This window comes from Plectropomus leopardus, chromosome 12, assembly GCF_026936395.1.
Source record: "Plectropomus leopardus strain MGB_pleo_1.0 chromosome 12, ASM2693639v1, whole genome shotgun sequence".
Taxonomy (NCBI): domain Eukaryota; kingdom Metazoa; phylum Chordata; class Actinopteri; order Perciformes; family Serranidae; genus Plectropomus; species Plectropomus leopardus.
The window spans coordinates 29,589,182-29,610,690 of NC_142187.1; the positions used below are offsets into that span (position 1 = coordinate 29,589,182).

The following is a 21,509-nucleotide window of genomic DNA, read 5'->3' on the forward strand; positions in this document are numbered from 1 at the left end:
TACAGACTCATGCAGATACCAATTATATGATGCCACTTTTAAAGGATGATTCCAGCTTTTTTCATGTGCAGTGGAAAAAACAAAACATTTTAGCTGCACTCAGTATCAGTTTTACCTCCAAATAAAGTGGTTAAGATGGTCTACTTAAACTGTTGGTGTGTTTACAACTTGTCCAATTGTCTTTTTGCTTTTTGTTCACAGATCTCAGCGAATATTTTCATTAGTAAAGCATCCCGTCAGTGATAAAACAATAGGAAAAGCTACAAAAACAAAACCAATGTCTCAATATACTGTAATTTACCTCTAATGGTCCTTGGAACTGTGAAGTCACACAGCTAATTCTATTTCACAGCAGTGTTTTCCTCAGAATTTGAATTTAATTGTGGCAATGGATGACGACGGGGGTGAACCTGCTCTAAATTGAGACTTTTTTTGTGGGTCTGTGAATGCAGCACAGGCAGAGCTTCTTTTTTTCCTCAGCAGCAGTTTGTGGAGTTTGAGTCGCGGAGTGGACAGAGCTGATCAGATCAGATCAGATCGATAGATAAGAGGAGCAGCTGCTTCAAAAGGAGTGAATGCAAACTTTTAGACCTGCCGAAACTTAACTTTCACTTAATTTTCAATGCTCTGCGGCTTCATTTATGCCCAGAGTACGCTCTTCGCTCTGAAAGATGCAATGAATAACCAAACACTCCAACACTGGTTCTAATGAACCTGCCTAGAGCAAAAACAAGGTGTGCCAGAGCTTCTTTTATCCCAGTTGTATGTGTGTGAGATAGATTTTAGATTGTATACTTTGCCTATTACTTACTTATTTACCTAGTTATTTATTTATCTCATCTTGAACTATTTATTACTATGTATTTTATCTATTGCTTCTGCGCAGCACTTTGTTTGACTTGACAATGCATTTACTGTGCTGTTTGCAATCTGGTTCAGTGTGGTAGGACCATCTTTGTGTTCACATGAGCTCGGGAATTTCTTTAATTTTATTTATTCATTTATTTCTGATGTTGTCCTTTATGAATTTTTTGTGCCCTCATGACTGCTGTAGAAGTTCAAGTTGAACGGTCCAGCTTCAAAAATATGAAATCAATATGTGGTGGCAAATGTTTTAATCGTGGCAAGCAGCCACAAATAAATGAATGTGTGGGAAACCCTGCTCAGTGTGTTGATTATGGAAAGAGCAAAATATTACCACAGCTATAACTATAGCATTCTGATATGCAAGTTTAAAAATTAAAAGTATGTAGGTTACATTTTTTAGGGTTTAGTGTGCAGAATTTAGTGTCACTGAGGTTTAGGAAATGAAACTTCTTCCGTGTGCCAAGCAAGTAGGAGAACTACAGCAGCCAACGCAAAGAGAACCTGCTCTGTATAAAGATATAAAAGGTCATTAAAAGGCAATGTAAACAACAAATCTTATTTTCAGGTTATTATACACTAATGAAAATATAGTTATGACTTAGATATTCCATTTCTGGCAATAGATGCCCCTAAATCCTTTAAATCTTTTGCATTACATTGTATTAATCATAACTTTATGCACATGGTTTGGGGGTGGACAGGGGTTTAGCCCCATATCAGAAAAATACAGTTAATTATTGTGTCAGAGCTGCTGTTGAGCTTCTTTCAATGGTCACAAAATTGCCACCACCGCCCTCGCCTAAAGCCAAATTTGATGGAGCGTCACATTTGTGAAGCTATTTCACTTTGTTGCCGTTGATGTGCAGTGAAGGGCAATGTTAATGCAAATATGTCATTTACTGAAGTGATGAAATTGGACGGCAATTCAACTGCAACTTGACAAAGCCGATCAACATTTCGCAATAGTATGCAGCATCTCCAGGCTGCATACTGGTAAAACAAAACATCACATATTTTAGAATTAAATTAAGCCTTGCCTAAAATCAAACAGCTTGGATGGAAGTCAGTTAGAAGAAGACAAGTGCACCTTTTATCATTTATTATTTCCAGTGTTTTTTGTTTGTTCTCCTTCTGTGTGAATATTAGTAGGAGCTTCCAGCCAGATAAGCAACACAAAAGACGAGATAATGACATGGAGGCCTTCCAAAAGGAAAATGGCTGAAAAAAAAAGCTCTTTGGTTTGAGGAGGGTCTCGTTTCCTCGACAAGGGGGGAAAAGGTAACAGAATCTCTTTGTGAGTGAAGTCATGAGGTCTCCTGTGGGAGGGCATTGATCGGAGGTGAAACACTGAGGAGAAAGGGAGCACCTATCAGATTCTACCCACACACACATACACACACCAAAGTTTACTCATAAAAACTGTTTACGCTCACACTCTTATTGGCATTCAAGTCCACAAACTTTTCCTCCTACTCAACACCACACTCACACACACACACGCACACACACAGACACACAGCAGCACTAAAGCTAGACACCGATATTCATCAGTGTTGAACTAATCAGACAAAATATCTATTCATTAGATCCGCACTCTGGAACTGACATCTTCTGCCACGGGCTACGTTTTTACAAACACACCTAACACCACAAACCTGTAAGCATTTGTAACAATTTTTGATTATTGTCTATCTGGAAATGATCCCGCAGAACAATAGCTCACATTTTTAGCTTACGCTGATGGTTTGGCAGACACAGCCGAGCCATTAACACCGCCATGATTGTTTGTCTCTGAATTTGACTTGCCTCCCTTTGTTTAATCATGACAAATGATATGACACTTGCCCGCAGAACACGGGTTATAGCTATTGTTTGAGTTCTCTCTGAGCTGCTTGTTGCTAGGTAACCAGCATTTATCAACCCCCTCTACTATTTTTTATTGTACTTTTTTACTTTTATTGCACGTCTTAAGTTGCTGCATCCTACAATTGCTGCAAGGCCTGTTCCACATTTGGATTACTGTCTTTTGTAGTTACTGTAACGTACGACAGATACAGTTTCATACCTCGGGCTATGGTGCTGTGACACATCAATACTTAATCTGTCATTATACTTGTCTTAGATGATGCTCTGCATGTCTGTTTTCATGTCTGTTTGTACGCCTGGCTCCATGCATTTGTGTATGCCTGCCCTGCATGTGTGTGTGTGGCCAGAGTCCAATCTTTCATGTGACACAGAGAGCAGGCAGTTTTTATCTCTGGACCGCTGTGGAAAATATTATTGTTTTTGCAGAACACTGCAAGGATTCACACTGAGTTTATCAGTTTCCTACTATTTATACTGATACACCAAGAGATGCTCCAGCAGGTAAGATATATGGCAGCATGAAGTATGGCCTTGTCCACAGTGAGAAGGTACTGAACGCTATTTTGTGATGAGATGGGGACCGGGCCAAGGTGACCCTTCAGTAATATATGGGCTGCAGCTGCCAAGGCCTCCCAGGAAGTTATTTGTCATCAGAGTCCCCCAAGTGTAAGGTTACCGACAAATCAGGTTATCAGTCTACTGTTTTTGGCAGGAATGGCACAAAAACACAGATTATCTTTTCAATATAGCTCAGCGTTGCAGAAACAGACACAGATGCACACATACAAAAATAAACACCAAAGCACACACCCTTTAAAAAATGTACTGTAAGGTGTACCTGTCGACTGCTGTATCTTCAATCCTTAAACCCCTAACCTTCAGCACTACATGCATAATCTCAGCCTTCAACGTAACCCATGCGGGCCAAATCTGGCCTTTGATAGGGTGCTGGTTGGGCCCCTTACTCATTTTCTAATTCACAATAAAAATAAAGTCATTCACACTGGGAATTGTTTTTGTACTTTTTGTATATATACGGTGCCAGATTGTATAAAACAGTATCAAAATAGAGCTTGTTTATGAAAAAACATCAACAAAAAACATCCTGAAATCCTAGAAATGTTGTAAAATCCTAGTAACATGCTAAAATCATAGATATTTACTTAAATCCTAGAAATGTCCTAAAATCCAAGAAACGTATCCAAATCCTAGAAATGTATTTAAATCCTTGAAATATGTGTCCAGCTGGTCGCTTACCATTTTGCAAAAGTGTCCCTCCAGCAAAGCCAGTTGAGTATCCCTGACGTAACGCCTAAGCTAATTCTATTTCCAACAGCAGCACGTTGCAGTACGTAATCCTCTACAAGCAGTTATAGAAGCAATGATCTGTTTGTGTTAAAGTAAATTTAAAATGTTCAGTCTTCTTGGTTTAATGTACTCAATACAGTAATAACAAAAAGCAAAGATACCACTAAACAAAAGGTCACATCTGGTCAAATCAACAGTGTAAATAAATTATAAGCGCTTCAGTCTAACATTGATTTGCAAGCTGCTAAAACTTTTGGACTTTTAAAGAATTGACACAATATTCAACCTCCTTCCATAAAATCCAACTTAATACATCATTATTGCCCTTCCTGGGAGCCACTAATCATTGGTATGCCCAGTTTATCTCCCCCCATAGCCCGCAGCGCACAGCCACAACAGATAATCACACCAAGACAGAGTTGTGCTTTCATAACCGCGGCTATGTAAAATGTTTATTGAATAATGAATACGTCCGCCAGTGAGCATGTCTGTCCCGCACCACCTTGTTGCTATAAAAGTGAGGCTGCCACTCCAAAGAGCGTGAACTCCCCTGCACATCAGCGGCAGAGCATGTAGGCGGGAGCGGGGGTGACAAATGTGCAGCATTATGTGAGAGGAGGCAGGAAGCTGCACAACATGTCAGGATACAGATGCTTGCATCTCCCTCACATCGCCTCTAGTGATGTGTTTCAACCCACAGGTTTAATTGTGTTTGCGTTGAAAATATCTATCCTGCTCGCATCAGTGGCGGCAGAGCAGGGGTTAATGCACGGGTCAGGCACTTCCACAGTACACTTAGTGCCATATGGAGCTACTCAGGTTGTGCAACTATTACGTTACATATCCACTGTATATACTCATCCTATATGTCCATCCTGAGCATTACTGCATGTCACAGCTCTCACATACCAGACAATATGGGTAGATACGTTTTAAGCAAAAATGACATTTTCAGTCATATAGATGTGAATTTTAACAAATGCTCAAAAATACAAAAATCTCAACAACAAAACAATTTTTAAGCAAATATGTATTTTTCAGTAATGTAGATGTGAATTTTGAAGAATCCTTAAAAATACAAAAATCTCTAAAAAATAAAATAAAAATTGACATTTTGAGAAATATGCTTCACTTTCTGGCCCCAAATTTGACTTATTAGAGGTTAGATGCCATTTTCCTGTCTGTGTGTTCATGAGCTTTAGCTTTGTTGAACTTAGATTGACTGAAACCACCAACTTGTCTAAACTACAAACAGTATTTCAGTTAAATTTATTTGAATAACTATTTAATTTCTTTTGAGTATTTTATAATATGTATTTTGATCAACAGAAAAAAATACTTTAAGAGCTTGTATTTGTTTTTGTTTGGTTTTTTTTCACTTTTTAATATGTCATTTTATTCTCAAATAGGAAGCATTTTGGGTGTCCATACATACATATGTCTTTTTGTGGAGGCATATAACCACAGGGTGGTCATTCCGTTTTGGTTTTTTTTTTGGCTTTTTGGGGATGGGGGGGTGGGGGGGGTGGGGGTTGTTTAGTGTATCAGGCACTGATTTGTGTCTATTGGTTCAAGTAGTTGCTTGTAAAGTTTGAGATTTTAGAAATCCATTGCACTTTCATTAACCGCTCTTTAAAAGGGCATCTGTTGAATGCCCAGCACTATTGTCATCCAAAAATACACCCAACATGAATTCTGTCTTAACACTTGTTTTTGTATCCACTTTTCATGGGCAACAGCTCTGATGGATGTTCAGAGTGGCCTTTTGTTCTGACCAAACCAAGTTGCACCTGTGTGACAATGATGCTGTTTATCATGTATTTGAGGTAAATATATTTTCTCAAAACAGTATTTTAATTTTAATTATTTTTTTATGTATTTGATGATTTGTGATATAATCTTTTTTTGTATTTGTGGCTATTTTGGACTAAAAATTGCCATTTTTATGTTTCTGTTGGTCCACCTATTAAATAAAATAAATAATCTATGGTTACTGAACTTCAGAGGAGTTGGTAGGCCTATTCTTTTCCTGTGGATAAAGCTGGGCTAGCTGTTGCCCCCGCCTCCACTTTTCATGCTAATGTAGGCTAATCAGCTCTGGGCTCCAGCTCAACAGACATAAGCATGGTATAACTGTTTTCGTTTAACATTTGTCAATAAAGTCAATGAGTGCATGCCTTGACAAGGCAAACTATTCCATTAAAATCTCTCAAAAATCTCTTTAATGTATTAGAACAGTGCTGAACCAGATGACAACTCCTGCTGGTGGAATTTGAAGATATTTTATTGCTTTGTAGTGTCCACTCGAGCCCTGTGAAGTGCTCTGAAATATGCATAGTGCCTTCTTTAAATCTAATTTTAACCACAGCCAATCCTTGATCTTCTCACCACCACAACCACCAACAAAGCAGCCAAAGCTCCCAGACACAGCGGGGCGGCCTGGTGAGTGATGAAGACAGAGAGTCCACGACGGCCTTTGTCTCTCTAGGGATGTAAGCTGCGCCAACCTAAGTAAGGAAATAAGCCCTTTTGCAAGCCAGAGCTGACCCACAGCCAGCTAGGTGACAGAACTAAATAAAGACGAAAGCTGTCAAGAGGCTTTGTAATGAGCAGCTGACCATACAATCGACAGACGTTTCGGTGTGCCAGGCTGTCTGAGCAGGTCATGAGCTGGGCAGGCATACGTGTCTTTGTGTATGTTTGCGAGTCTCTTAAGGTCTCGTCCTGGGAACAGCATGTCCAGCTTTTGCTGTTGTTCTATGTATGGCAGTCAGGTACAGTCTCTCTCGCCACTTGTATTTCAAAATGAAGGATGAAAAGCAGGTCAGCAGGAGCGAGTGGGAGGTGTTTGCCTTGAAAAATGTTAGACCTTTAATTAAATATATTTAAAACATGAAGCGGTTACTGAATAAATCCCTGTTAAACAGAGCAAAATAAGTGTATGAAAAGGCTGTTGTTCTATTGCTGCAGACACCTGACCTCTCTGCTTTCAATGCATAACATTACAGTGAAATATTTTTCAACATGCTTATTAAAAGCATTACCCGTCGGTAATAAAAATTGCAGTGCCATTAGAGCGAGTAGGAAGCAGAAGATATGGGAGTTTACTGCAGCTGACTAGCAAGTTCATCACATACAGTAGTAACAAACCCAGCAGGGCAAAGATATGAGGGGTAATAACATCCAGAAAGTGGGACACAGCTCTGGAGTCATGGAATATGTCTAAGAGGCTTGGGGAGATCCTATTAAACACGGCTTCGTGACACCTGCTCCTCTCGGCTCTGACCAGGAAACGACCGGCTCTGATGACCCGTATCTTCGTCACACGAGCCTGAATCATTTCTGCCCGTGTTGTCGTCTCTTCAGATGAAGAGGAGCTTCAAAAATGTACTGAAGGAGCACAGAAGAGCTAAAGCCAGTATTTCAGGAGGAGCACTACTCTGCACTTTTGTGATCCTACATCAGAGCCTTTCTGTCTGTGCTTGCATATGATGAAAAACCTAACGGGGTGATGTAAAGCCCTTTTGAAATGGTTCTTTATGGAACTGGAGTGAAGTGGCACTACTGTATACTGAAATAAGAAAAAACGTAAATACACAAAGTTGTCCAAAAAGCAAGAATTAAAAAAAACTTCAACAGCGTTGAGTGTGACTTTTATTGTATTTTCCTTTGCTGCATTTTCTAAAGAAATATTTGACTACAGTTTTACCAAGAAAAACTTTCCTTGCTGTAAAACCTTGAACATTTTTTCTGTGTCTACAATGTAAATTGGTTCCATAACAAAGAATGGCCTTTTAGGCTTTGAATTGGCATTACATCAAGTTGCTAGCAGCTTTTGTTGGACTGAGGAAAAACTAACTGCACTGATTCATCAGCCTTGATAAAGATGTTTTTTGTCATATTTGCTGTCACTACATCCCCACAGAGAACATGAGAGAAATAGTCTGTAAAAACAAATCTGGTTCCTCCTCCCATTTGTTGTGCTTCTAATGGCCTTTGCTAGAACCTACCGGAACCCCTTAAAAAACAACCAATCAGAACCGAGGAGTCTGTAATACATCTGTCAATTATGCCAATCACTGCTTGTGAACTGCAGTCAATATGTCAAACTACGCAGCAGCGACTCTGTCACCACATTTCCTATTCTATGCCTCAAATGTTTTCAGAAACATATTTTAGTGTACCGCTTAGCTGTAAAATGCAAAACTTGCTGTGGTCGCTGAGTTTTCAGCTTTGAACTACAGTCAAACTGCCAAACTAGGAAGCACTCATCTACTATGAATCAAAATCTGTTAGTGCATTGCCTACCTTTCAGTGATATATTTTAGTGTACTGTTTAGCTGTAAACTGAGAAAGTTGCTCTGGCCGCTGAGTTGTAAAATCTGTTTCTGACTAGATTTGAAATGATAAATAGGCACAGCATTTACAGAATCATGATTGACTGACTGACATGATTGACAGCCGGGTTAGAGACCCCTCAGCTCGTATTGGTTGTTTTTGATCATATGCAGTAAGGCTTTTAGAAACGCTACAAGGCAATAGAGTAGGCAGAGGAGTATGATTTTTTTCCACAGATTATCCTTATCAAGTAGTGCAGTACTAAGGTGGTACAATTTTAAGATAATATGTGTGATTTTTTTTTTTTTTAAAGTTACCATGTATAGCTTTAATATTAGGTAAGGTTAATCCGTCCTGCTGTAGCAGTATTGGCTTGCACAGCAGCAATTCTTCTACTTGATATTTTGGTATTCCTTTAGCTATACTTTTATCTTTATTAGCTAACCCCTTTCCCACGGGGTATGTGCATGAGCTTTGCACACACAATCAAAACAAGCTTTGTTTACTCCACAAACATTATTATGAAAATTGTCTTGCAGGAGGCAATACACAAGATGGTGGGAGATGGAGAAGGTGGAGTCGGTACAGTAAGTGAATTGCCTACACGGGGTTAAGGGTGGGATGAAGTGAGTCGGAACAAATAGAATGACGGGCCCAATGTCATCAATGTCTGCCGTAATTGAGCCAATGACATATTGATCTTTGGGTTAATGAAGACAAAGCACACATGAGATAGGGTGTTTAAATCCGCCATGCTTAATTCCTCTGAATCCTAGCATGAATCTTAATATATATTCAGTGTGCATAGGATGAGTGAATATTGTAAAAGATAGACATTTTTGTCTGTGGGGAAATGCTACAGGGGACAACTGGCTGTCACACACTGATTATAATTTCTACTCTGTTCTGTTTTTCAAGTAGGATTAGAGCATGAATCTAGATTGTTACAACTTCGGTCTTTGGTGATACTTTTGGCCATATTTTTTGCTATCATTTCATTATCATTTCAAAGTCATAATAGCTCTGTACTCATGAGCAAAGTAATGGCTGAGATCTGGGAACATGGTGACATTGCAACACACCAGATGGGGCAAGAAACGCAAGCCAATGGGACAATCAGAGGGGATGTAAAATAAGCCAAAAACAGTTTGGCCAGATTATCTAAACCACTTTTATTTGGAATCAAAAACTAAAGTTTGTGCACCTGATATTGTGGTAATAAACCCTCACTGCAAGGGTAAACTGTGCACACACAACTACACTGGGCCGAATGTCATGAAAACCTGTTTTGTTTGCATTTTTCTTTTAAGTTTGGCTAACCTGGGGGGTTTGTCACAAACCTGAACAACTGTCTTACTGCTTGTGTTCTTTGTAGTGTCTAGCTTTTTTTTAAGCAATGTCGCCATGCCCACAGATTTAACCGACTGCAAAAACACAAAAGAATTTATGGATAACAGTTACCCTATCATCAATTATCCATTCATCCATCCTCTTTCATCCACTTATCCAGGGCAAGGTGTTAGGGGCAGAAGGCTGAGCAAGTACTCCACATCATCAATTATGTTACTGTAAATTAAAAGTTTTTGTTTTTCTTTTAGGAATAGACCGATTTATATATGCTAATAACATGTTGTATTCATGTCAATTTGTATTTTCAGAAATTTAAAAAGAACAAACAAAACAAAAAAAAAATTAAAAATGTACCAAACAACCCCCTGCATTAACACAGAGCACAAAAACTCATCAGAATGCAGGAAATTAAGTGTTTGACCCTCAACATTTTCTGGCAGAGGACCCCTGACTCCCTCATTTCATACGTGCCCCCTACCACCCCTAAATGTTGAAAGTAAATCTATGTCCTTAACTTCAGCAAACTAGCAAACAAAACTAGAACAGGAGAAAATAATACTGCAGACAAGATATCTGGATTTGGCTGCATAGTCAATACTAGTCAAATAATTTCAGTTTATTTGATCTTTTCATGTGATTTGTTGAGAGTAAGAAAAATATAAAATATCCCCATCTTTAACTTTAAAGGACAGTTGAGTACAATGCTATAATAACACATCGTAATCGAGGCCAAAAACTACAAGATTAAGCTCCAAGTTGTAAGAAACAGAAATGGTAAAAACACTGCTTTTATGGCTCACCCTTTACTCGACACTTGTCTGAGCTGTGCAAAGAAAGACAGAGTGCCTCAATTTCTACCACACTTGCCTACATTTTAGCACACGGCTCCTGTCACTGGCTGAGAGCTGGCCAGTGAAGAAAGTGTCACAGAGAGCGGCCGTCCATGGAAGCTCCCAGCAGCAGGGGCGATGAGACAGAGATGAATCACGACGATGTCCATTCCTGCAGCTTTCAGCAGGGATCAGCCCACGACTTATTCCCCTCCTTGTGTGACTTCAGCAGGGGCACGACCTTCAAAGATCACAAATCTTGCAAGTGTCACCAGTCATTAACCAAAGCAATATGTCCCGAGTCCTCTCTCTGTGGCCAAGTCCACAGCAGTTCACAGACAGGGCCCTGATAGCCGCTGTCCAGACCTCTCATTGTGCATCCATCTTTTCCAAGTGGTGTGGGGGCTATAAAATGGAGTGTAAACTACGACTTTCCAGTCATCATCATAACGCAATATAGACTGGAAAAGTAGTCCTTTATGTTGTGTAACTTGCATCCATGCACTATTCTTTACTCTCATTTTATGCATCTTATAAAGATTTATGCCAGCATAAATTGGTTAGTTCTGCAGCCACTAGAGTCAGTTTCCTCTGCATACTACACAAGAACTTAGCCATATTTAAATTTGTCACGTGATCATCCGTCAAACCACTTCTTGAGCTTTATGACCTCAGACGCGAACAGTCCTGGAAATATGTCTCATTAATAATTCATGGCAGATATACCTAATCAATTCATCATGTAGCAGAGCAGAAGTCTCACAAATGTAAGGCGGTACATACAGCGCGGGCATTAAAATAAAAAGTGGGATTTGAACAGTGTCAGAACCCCTTGGTTTAGTTGAAGAAATTGCTGTCTTCCTCTTTTGTACTTTTTTAATGAACTGTTTGGGGAAAAGAGTAAACTATACCAGAGAGCTGGGGTGAGGAAGAAAAAGCCTTATGCAGTTCTATCAATATTTGTCTCTTTGAAAGATTCTAACATGGAAAAGGAAGCTGGCTTATGCATTCTGCAACTCTTACTTTATTTTTAAGGAAAAAAGGAATTTCACAACAGAGGGCACCTGACCCACACACACACACACACACACGCACACACACGCTGACACAACTCACCACAGCCGTTATTTCTGAAATTCAGAGACAGTTTTTGCGAGACTATTGATTCGCCTCCTCCCACCATGTGAGAGCAAAGACACGTATGTTGAGAGCCATGTCTAATCAGGGGAACGTTCACTGAGGGTTAGATTAAGACGAGAGGGGAGTAAGGTCGACATGTTGGATGCGCTTCAGTGAGCTGAGCTGTGGGTAGACTCAGTTAGCCGCAGATAAACAGCCTACAGACGCTGCACAATAAGTAGCAGATGGAAAGAGGTGTTCATATCACGACAGGCATTCTTTAGTGTTTAAACGGCTGCCTACTGCTGTAATGAAGTCAGAAAATACAGAAACCTGAAGCTAATCAACATTCTGTACCTGCACAATAGAACTGTAATGAAACCAAGTTACTGCTGCTGCCTATGATGCAATATGATATTATGAAGTGTTTGAGCAACCCTGCATGCATGAGCACAATAAGGTATCAAAGCTTCAAACGCGAAGCACTGTAGGTCAAACTGTCCCAAAGATGAACGAATTTGGTCAGATTTTCAGGGTGCACTCAGATCAAATGTAAGACTTTTTTTTACTCAGTTTACTCCACTGTTGTCACAATATCTGATTTTCTAAATATTCATATGCGATACCACAAAGGGAAGCTGACATTAAGAGCATATAATGTCGAATATTTATTAAAAGATAAATGTAAAAAGGCTTTGAAAGACAAGGACAACTTTTCTTGAATGCAGCAAATATTAACATTAATTAAAACCTTTTTTACATGACTGAAAACAATATTCTTGGAGTAGTACACATCTTCAACAGATTGTTGCACATGCAAAAGGCAATAAAGTGCAACTAAATACAAAAAAATGAATAAAAATGCTGCAAAAGCCTGTGCATGCAACTGAAGCGAATGAGACAAATGACCAGAAGGTAGCACTGTGAGTTAGTGGAGGCGGGGTTATTGGGGCACTGCAGCAGAGTGCATTTTTGTGCATGTGAGTGTGTGTGTGTGTGTGTGTGTGTATGTGTGTGTGTCTGTGTGTGTGTGTGTGTGTATGTGTGTGTGTGTGTGTGTGCACGTGTGTGTGTAAGTAAACTCACTGCTGGAGAACAGAGAGCAAGAAACTAGATGCGATAGTATTGATACTGAAGAATATGAGTAGTATAACCATTTCAAATATTAAGGATAAAATTCAGATATTTCCAACTTTAAGTCATATATTTGCACATTTGAGACTATTGCATTTCATACCTAACTTACCTAGTTTTACTTTTCTAACTGCAGTGGTATTTTTTAGCTATATCATTATTAATAACATATTTTCACACACTACACACACTGCTCTATATTTTATTTCTTGTCTTAACTTGTGCATGACTCAGCTGAATTAATGACACATTTCAGGTCACTGTAACAGGTTGTGTTACCCTGGTTTCATCCTGAACAAGGATATCTCTGTCTGTCAAATGTGGCTTGCTTAAGTTGCTTTGCAAACCATCTCAGGTCTTTGATTAAAGATCATTTCTTATGACGACACTGCTGAGAAGTGTCATTTTGAGTTGATAAGTAGGTAACATAATCTTAATCTCTCTGATTTTACTTTCCTTAACCTAATCTACATAATTTTACGATAAGTATGTAACCTGACGACGCCTAACGATGTTTCTTTTCCTAAAGTTAACCCATATAACTTTACTTTTCTTAACCGAAGCTACTTACCTTTACTTTCCAAAACCTAACTGATGTAACGTTACTTTCTAAAACTCTCACCTATGTAACTTTGGATTAAATACATAATGTGATGATGCCTAAACATGATTCCTTTCCCACATTTAACCTCACTGATGCTCATTATTTGGGGGGTAATTTGTTAGATATCAGACAAACCCTTGTATGAGAAAATGTTTCACAATAACACTTATGTCCATTACTGACTCTCATTCTAGCTCTGTGTTGGTCTCCAGCTCCTAAGAAAAATATATGCAGCTGTTTAGCTGCTTGATAATATGATCCCAGATTTAGCTGAAAACAGTGGCCTGCCGCTGGTGGAAGCAAGTTTAATACGAGCTATGAGTTCCAAATAAACCAAAACAATGTGCTGAAGAAAAAGGTGTGAATTACAGCACATGCTTTTGTGAATTACACCTACTCTATAATTAATACCTGTGGCGGCCACTGTGACTCACTTGCAAGAGAATTACTTTTTTTTCCCAGCGGGGTCAGACAATTCCAGCAAAGTGAAAGATTTATCTGTGTGTCATAACCTTGCTCCACTCCTTTCTGATCATTGGGAACTTTCTGAGCTTTTTGAGAAATGTGAGCAAAGTAATTTCCTTTGGACCAAATAGGATAGAAAAACTTTTTTTCTTCCCTTAAGGCAGCTGTATTTCAACTGGTCGCTGTCATCAAACTGAGATGTGCTGAGCCTTTGTAGAAGACAAACCATAGGAGGGTGAGGAAAAGAGAGATGTGTGACGAGAGATAGACAGAGACAAAGCTGGAAAAAGGAGGCTGAGAGACAAAGAGACCAAAAGAAACTGTTGCGTGCATGTGTCTAACAATGACAGCGAGAGCTCAGACGCAGTTTAAAAGCAACTTGGTTGTCAAAAGTCGCACTGTTGTAGTGACGTGAGATCAGTCAGGTCACCAGCTGGTTCCTCTCTGGCAGAGCTGGGTTTCATTTGACAGGCCAGCGGTGACAATGGCATGACAGGTCTGTTTCCATGGGAACACATTTGTCACTTCTGTGGAGCGCGGCCAAAGAGTTGGAGGGGAATCACCAATGAGGATTGTAGGACTGGAGGGAAAATTAATCACACTAATGATGATTCAAAGCGTGAGCTGCGGCAGAATGCGAAAATCGCTTCTGCTCCTCTAGTTTTTCTCTGTTTCCCCTGAAACTGAAATCTGGCGGGCTGCAACAGGGTTTTCTTTGGGAGGCTTTCTGCAGACATAATATTCCAAATAATTTGATGTGGATGTTGGAAGTAAAATAAAGCAGACAGGAGAGGAACTGCCAATGCTGTTGAGAGATGTGAGGATACTGCGGTGGTAGTTTGGCTTTAAATTAGAGGAGGACCAGCGAGCAGAAAGATGTTAAGATGTTAAGTCCCTGGCATGGACTGATGTGTGTTTTCCAGCTGCGAGACGGCAAGGAGGACTGACATACTGTGGCAAGCCCTGTTTTCTGTCTTCAAATTGGATGCAACATGTGTTGAGTGTTATACAAGTAAATGTCTGAAAAGGGGTCATTCTAGTTTTTCTATTTTACAAACACAGATCCTGGATTGGGGGAACAGTAGAAAATCAGTCATTCCAGTTAAAAAACATCAGCTATGCAAAAATCCTGCAGAAAATCTAGATTCGTAAAGACGATTTTCATCACAGCCACTCAATCACTCAATGGCTTATCCATTACTTTTTTTTTTTTCACTCCGAAGAACTCCAGCTGCTAATTGACCCATCTTTCAGTCCCACCCCCCTTAGTTACTGTTGCTACATCTGAAGCTTTTCACTCCAGCACTGCACATACAGTATATAAGCTTACAGTTATAACAGTGGTAGATTTACCGATGGGTCCTTAACTTCAAACATATGCAGCCTCCAATTTTCAGCAGGTTACCATCATCTTTGCCTGCTGACAATACAACTGTTACTAGCAGAAATCCAGGAGCTAATTAAAATGAACTGTGAGTTCGTTGAAATGTTTCTACCCTGCTGACTTTCTACTGTTTTCAGCTAGCTGGTATGAAAATGAGAAACCTGCGAAAAGGTATTTATAAGAATTTGATGGTTACATATCATGGTAAGTCAGCACAGTGTAATGAAGACTGAGGCTGAAGCTAAAGGTCTCAGGCAAAAAGTCAGCAATCTTACACACTGATGGTCCATGTTTTACTGCAGGGCAGACCCTGCATAATTGTTTGTACTCACAATGACTAAGTTACAACACATTATTTTGTTCTTGCTTAATAAACATAAAAATAGGCATTGAGCAACCTGGTAATTTTAGGTTATATAGCAAATATATATATTTCCTGTTAACATGACAGAATTAAATGCTCAGAATTTCAAAGGATGCTGAACTGAATTGAACTGAATGAATTTTCAGTCAGTCAAAGGACATATGGCACTTCATAACTTTTATGTTACTGAATTGTACTAAACTAAAAGTTTTGTGTGCAAACCACTACGAATATGATTTTGATGTCAGCGAGCAATTGAGATTTACATATAAGCTCTAAAAGTAACGAACTTAGCAGCCATGACGTCATCTATTTGTTTGTGAACTCCTGTTTTGAAGCCTCCAGTAAGGCATTTTGTTGCTATCATGGGTTTTTTTTCTCTTTTTGGAGCCAGAAGTGGCCAAATTTTGGCCACAGGCTGTGAACATGTTTATTTCTGATGTAAAGTTTGGCATTTCAACATGAGGGTCTATTGACAGAGCCAGCCTCAAGTGGTCGTTCAAAGAACTGTAGCTTTTGGCACTTCCATGTTGGCTTCATTTATCAGCCTCTGAGGTTGCCCCTTAGGTTTACAGTTTATTGTAGCTCAAACTATTTCTATTCCTATCATAACTATTTCTGTCTAGCATACGTCTGTCTACTATAAATAGAAAATAGGTTTTGCTGAGAAAACACAAAGGTTAGATTTATGATTTATGAGAAAATTATTTCAGGATTATGACAAACTTTGCATCTTAGGCTTTTTCTAGAACCTAATATAATGTATATATAATAATGTATATATAGTAACAGTCCTCCAGTCCTACAATATAATAACACACAAAATAATGTAGTCACCTGGTAGAGGCAATGCTAGGGTGCTACGGTTGCTAAAAATGCTAAAATTAGCACACCAAAGCTGGAAAACACACACTTAAATCCATTCAAACAAATGTCATGCTGGGCACATTTTTAACTAGAGTCCACGCACTCCAACATGTGGAGAAAACCAAACCTTTATAGTTGCAACGTTCAAATGGCAGCTCATACAGATTACCTTCCTAGTTATCCTTCACTTGTAGATTCACATAGTTGTCAAAGTGTTGTTCAGTGTAAAATACATATATAAACTACCAGCCTATTCTCACTCTGAACTCAACAAATAGCATCACTCTATCAGTGCTTTTAGTACATAAGCATGATGCCAAACGTTACCTCCCGCGTCCAACTGGAACGTGGATGGATAGCGTCAGATGAGAACGTGCTCAGACAGAACCTGTGGCGTTGTCATCATACGCTGGCTGATGGCCGAATGGCACCAGGTGCATCCACATGCAAAGTGCATAGGTGGCATGAACCTGAGAACTGGTCGTGTGCACATGAAACGCAGAAGGACAACTTCTGGTAATAAGGCTGCTGGTAACCATGTGATATAAGGGCGTGAGTGCGCTTATAGGGAGGACGGATGGGGAGGTGGTAATGCAGGAGTCCGGAGGTTGCTTCCAGTGTGGATGTGTGTGTTTTTTTCTACACCTTACCATGTGCCTGTTTTGCCGATACCTAACTGTCTGAGACTTTGTTGCCTTATCCCAACTATCGTGACAATCCGCATTGTTGTGTGAACATAAGGAGCATTTGTTTACATCATGGTAATGTCATTCCAGTGTGTAAACAGCTAACACAGAAGGATACCTAAAACATAATATGACCATGTGATGAGTTGGGATGAGAACGTGTTGTAACTACTTGAAGCTGCATGACGCACAGAAAATCTTGACATAAAATCCTTCAATCTTAACTCTTAACTTAATCTCCTTTTGAGAAATTCTGGGTATTTCTCTGCGAAAATCTGTAAACCCCCCCAAGCATGTGAAGAATATATATAAAGATAAATTGCAATAACCTGCTGTACATGAGGGGTTCCCCTGCAGAGACCTAAACCTGGCAGCTTCTACGTTTTATAATTTATCATGACAAGCCTTGCAATATCACAGTCCTTCAAGGCCATTTCATCTTAATGTGTGTCTGTCAGAAAACGGTCCTTCCAACATCACTTTGATAGCACTCCAACCTGCTTAGTGCAATCAGCTTGGAAAACTCCACCGCCATTGTCCTTCTGTATTGTATTACCCCTTAAAGGCACTTCACTGCTTGGAGAGCCTATGCGCATTCATTATGTAGTTGTGTCTAATTTATGCCTGCTCTCCATATTAATGTGATGCAATTGCCACAAATAAGTGTTCATAAGAATACTCGTTCTTCATGTTTGATCCATGAATACTAAGTAAAGTCAAAGTTTTAGGCTTCGGGCCTCATAAAACGGAGAAAGTCAATAAATAATTTATTGAAAGCCACTGAGCTGACCATCTGGATGGTGTCTATCCTCCACAGCAGTGCTCTCACTGAATCATTTCCGTCTTCTTACCATTTGTATCATCTCCCTCTCTCTGTTCCTAAGCTGGCTTCTCTCAGTTTGGCTTGGCACACCACACTTTGGCGCTCCTGGTTCTGTTGGTGAAGAAAATCCTGGCACAACTTCCAGGGACTGCGATTCCTCCGCCTCATTCTGAGTCCTCGCGTCCTTCGATTTTCCCAGACATGTTCCCAGAAGCCTGTTCTTTCATGGCACGGCCGAGCTCTCCAGATTCCTCCATTTGGTCTTGGTGAGAACTGATTTGGAGCTGCGCTGAGAGGGTGGTGCCGTGGCCCTTTTCCAGTTGTAGGGCCTGCCAGGATCCACAAGTCTTTCCAGTTAAAGCGGTGGTGCCAGGGCGGATGGGGGGGGCAGACAGGGAGGAGGGCAGGAAGAGAGGGTGGAAAGCAGGCAGTTGGATTGTGGGATCACTTTGCTTTGACCCATATCCCTCCGTTCTGCTCTGAATGCCTCAATATGAAAACAACCCAATTACTGTTGACCCCTGCACCGCCTCCAAAACACAGCAGCAACGACTAATTAAAACTGAAAGGGTTCCCATTCCCTCCTTTGTTTTTGCTCAGTGTGTGAGTTCGAGTGTGTGTATGCGTGTGTGTGTGTGTGTGTGTGTGTGTGTGTGTGTGTGTGTATAAACTTGCATTTAACTAAAAGCCTCCATTTGTGTCTGCGATTGTGAGGAAAAGGATTGCTCACGGGCGCTTCTGCTGAATAAAAATATGATTGTCCATGTGTAGTTATAACCCACTTGCTCAGAGCAGGACAGTTGAAAGGCTAAAGCAAATCGCAGGGCCATCCAAACAGGCTGTTTCTTTCTCACCAGTCAGACCCTCGGGCCCCGAAGCGAAGAGTCATCAACCTGCCGATATGTCTGGCAGTGACAGGAGCTTCCAATCCAATCTCTATTTCATTCAATTATCATCCCCTGCAACAGGCCTCTGCGTTGTTTGCCCTCAAGAGGAACTTATGTCACACCCACAATGGCTAGCATGCTCAGTCTGCGCTGTTCTCGCTGTACCTTGACTAAAATCCATTTCTCTTCAAACACATAGATTCAGATAAACAACTCAAACAGACCCACTGAGGCATAACAATGATCCTTCAAACAAATTTCTCCTCTTAAAAAACATATACACTGTAAAATCTGACAAGTTGATCTTACTCAAAATAATCTTAGAAACCACTTGCCTCGAAAAAAGGAAGTAGATTTTTATCTTTAAATTCATGTTTATTTTATGCACAATTGTTAAGTTTACTCAAAATGTAGCTGTATTTACTTATTCTTGTGAAGTTGTTGCAAAAATGTTATTAAAAATGTGGAATTACCTTGTTCTTTTAAAGTGTTACAAACGTTAGTTAACCAAGTTAGTCTGACTTCTGTCAGTTCTGCTTTGTTAAAATGTTTAAGAAAATACAAGTACGATTGACTAGTTTGCAAACAGCAGAATACAGATATATAGCACAGTAAACTTGGTTTATTTAAGTGTGTAAAACTTCGAAAGATTGACTTAATTAAACGTGTCATTTTTAAGTTAACTTCACAAAATTGAGCAAATATAACTAAATTAATAATTCGTTTTAAAGTAAACATAAATTAAGACTAATAGTTATACTTACATTTTTCAAGACAATCAGTTTCCTAGATTTTTTTTTTAATATAAAATCAACATGTCAGATTTTACAGTGTACAAAAATGAAAAAAAAAAAAGCATGCATGTTCATTAGCTGTATGATGTGGGAGTTAAATCATTAATTGCTAAAATGAACAAATGTCTACCAAATCAAGAAACTGGGCAAGGAATGCTGTGATCTGTGACAAAACCTGGAGCTACTCCATTGACAGTTAATTGGTGTCTGCACTTCCTTGGCTCACAGGATGCTTGTCTGAGCTTTTACACCCAAATGATTTCACTGTAGTGTTAACAGTTGTTAACAGGAAAAAATGCCCATCTCCACTCATAGCTACCCGGGGTGGCGTCATTGTAACTCCATATTCATTGTCAGATGTCCAAGGATTTTTCTAGTTGGCACAAAACAAACAGTATCTTTTTGTTTCCAGGAGGAACTCACAAACTGACTGTCCAAGGCCATAAAAAAAGACTGTAATTATTTTAGGAGCGGATTTAATTAACAAATTGATCTTTCCTTTCCAGCAGGATTGCTTCTCTAGTGTTCATTCATTCAGGATCCAGGTGAGTAAGTATTTGCAAATAATTCTTGGTGCTTGTTAAAACCTGCTTGGAGGAGCTGACAGGTGGGATTTGCCAGGTAGGAGAGCTAAGATGAGGACACACAAAATTAAATTGGTTTCAAATCATTTGACTGTCTGAACTTGCTAGCACTTTTTTTGGCATCTTCACTGTCAAGCAGAGAGATTTTCAAAACAATGTGATTGAGATCTGCTAATTTTGCATTCCACTGCTGCAATATTTGTCAATTATGGGGCTCTAAAGTACAGAGATTTCTAATCAAACATAGATAAGATTTTTTTAACATTTTTAAGAAATAAAAAAAAGGAAATTTAAGCATCAAAAGCTCCAGAGTGGCAATCAAATTGACCTTGTAGTGTGACTGTTTTATTACAGATAACTTAACAGGCCTAACAATCATATAGAATACATGATGTCCTTCCTCAAAATATTTGCAGATCAATTGTTTTGAAAAAAATCCTGTTACATCACAGTACGATATACACACAAAACAGGGACCAAACAATTCTATAATGTCATCAAGCAGCAGCCTCTGAGGCTGAAAAATAAAGCCAATGCAGAAGTGCCAAAAACAGCAGTTCCTCTAATGGCCACTTGAGGCCGACTCCAAAACAGAGTAAATCCTCACAGAACAGAGATAGAGACCAGAAATAATCATGTTTACAGCCTGGTACAAAAACGATTTTGGTCTCTATAGCGTATTTTACCATGCATGACAACTGTAAGGGAGTTAAGCAGGGTGGGGCTAACTGAGTGACAGGCTGTCTGCAAGTTGTCCCCACAGGTCACACCAGTCTGTGAGTCAGATCCACCCCTCACTCCTCAACATCCAACCTCATGTCCAAATATGCTCACTTCTGGATCCAAAATCCAACATTATGACAGTCAAAATAAGAGACTCAGGGCTTCAAAACAGCAGTCCACAAACAAATTGGTGACATCACAGTAGCCACGTTCATTATTTATATAGTTTTTGATTGTCAAACAGGTAATACAGGTAATCTGTTTGCATTCAAACTTGGCCCCTCCTCCCTACACTGCGAGCTACTGCACTGTTGTAGGAATGTTACATTTGTTAACATGGAAAAGTCAATGATTACTATGCTAACCATGCTCATCATCAACAACCACTTTGTCCAACACAAAACAGGCCAACTGCGCAGTTTTCCTCATCCCCATCCTCTCCCACTGGAGAAGTGAAAGAGAAAGCCAACTCCAGTTTCACTCTAGTTTTTAAACAAGCTTTGTCTGTTTTATGCC

General features: G+C 39.6%; 1 long non-coding RNA gene across 1 annotated transcript in view; it reads right to left on the minus strand.

The window, feature by feature from the left end:
• Window positions 1-10,004: 10,004 nt before the first annotated feature.
• The window catches only part of LOC148188127 (uncharacterized), a 203,616-nt gene continuing 192,111 nt past the window's right edge, over window positions 10,005-21,509 (minus strand). The window contains exon 6 of the long non-coding RNA XR_015778207.1: window positions 10,005-10,800. This is a non-coding gene — a long non-coding RNA (uncharacterized LOC148188127). The remainder of the gene's footprint in view (window positions 10,801-21,509) is intronic.